The sequence below is a fragment of the Haemaphysalis longicornis genome, unplaced genomic scaffold (assembly GCF_048455015.1).
Source record: "Haemaphysalis longicornis isolate Haplotype H1 unplaced genomic scaffold, Haemaphysalis longicornis Haplotype H1 scaffold_10, whole genome shotgun sequence".
NCBI classification, from domain to species: Eukaryota; Metazoa; Arthropoda; class Arachnida; order Ixodida; family Ixodidae; genus Haemaphysalis; species Haemaphysalis longicornis.
Window position 1 is genome coordinate 109,396,544 of NW_027526204.1, and position 1,313 is coordinate 109,397,856.

Below are 1,313 nucleotides of genomic sequence, written 5' to 3' on the forward strand. Positions count from 1 at the left end.
GGGGCGGTCACAGTTCTTCCAACCAATCACATGAAAAGACGAAGTGGGGGGAAAAAAAAAGAAAGAAAAGCACCGAATCACTTTAGCCTGCACTGACCACTAGGATCTAAAACTTCTGCTTTATGGCCATGCTTTATGCACTGATAAAATCGCACCAGAAAGATGAAAAAAAAAAAAAAAAAAAAAAGATAACCCACAGGATCAAAAACATTGCCGGCACTAAGCTAAACATCTCAATCTGCTTAGATGCTTACCGCTACTCACCTGAACAAGTGAAAGAGTGATGTATCATTGATGCATAGCCAGTATTACACTTGCGGAAGGCTGGTAATTGCTCCACTATATGCTAGTGGCAATGTATCTGGCGACGACAGCATAACTTTGCAACTTTGCGTGGAGTACAGTGACGTATGTATGCTGTATATTGATGATGTAATTTGTGGTGGACAAACGTGTGCCAGCCTTTCTGCACGCTTTAAAAAGTACAATGGGTCTACTGGTCAAAAAAACTTTGAAAGTGGCAGCGAAGTTTCTCATCAAACCAAACCGAAGCCTTAATGTTAAGTCCCCCGTAGTAAACGCGACAATGCTCCTCACCGCGTTTCGAAGAAGTCTTCATAAAAAATTAACCCCAGCCCTTTGCAATAAGCACACGATAAAACACCAATATACCAGAGAGCACATCAAAACTTTGTTTTCACCCTTTCTACAGGGACCATTGAACATTAAATAAAGATTCTGAGAAACAGAGCTTGAAATAAAGTTTCATATGAATTGGTTTTTTCTTCTCCACTCACAGTGACATGAAGTGCAGTAGAACAATAGCGGCCACCAAAAGATGTTTGTACGCGAAACTGATGCAACGTCTCTTCTCAACAGTTGTCTCAAATTGAACAGAGCCCAGAGTATACTTTCATTTTCCGCTCTGCTCATGGTATACAATGCAGTGCAGTAGAACAATAGTGGCCATCCAAAGATGTTTGTACACAGAACCACGCAATGTCTCATTCAGGCCGTCGTCGTTTCAAACTGCCCCGATGGAATAATACCCTTAACAACACCCCGGCTCAAATGTGGAAAATAACAAATCAGCAGTGCCCGGACAATTTCTAACAAAAATGTTTTATGATACAGCAAACACCAGTCCTTCAATGAGGTTAACAAAAACACAACAGGTCACCACTTCCTTTTTTCCAACGCCTGCTGAACAGAATACGACTGGAAAGCAGCAGCAATTATTTACAAGCGCATTGTGTGAACACCAAGAGGACTTTGCAAGAGAGACAAGAGAAGGGAAATGTGAAGGAGGGAAA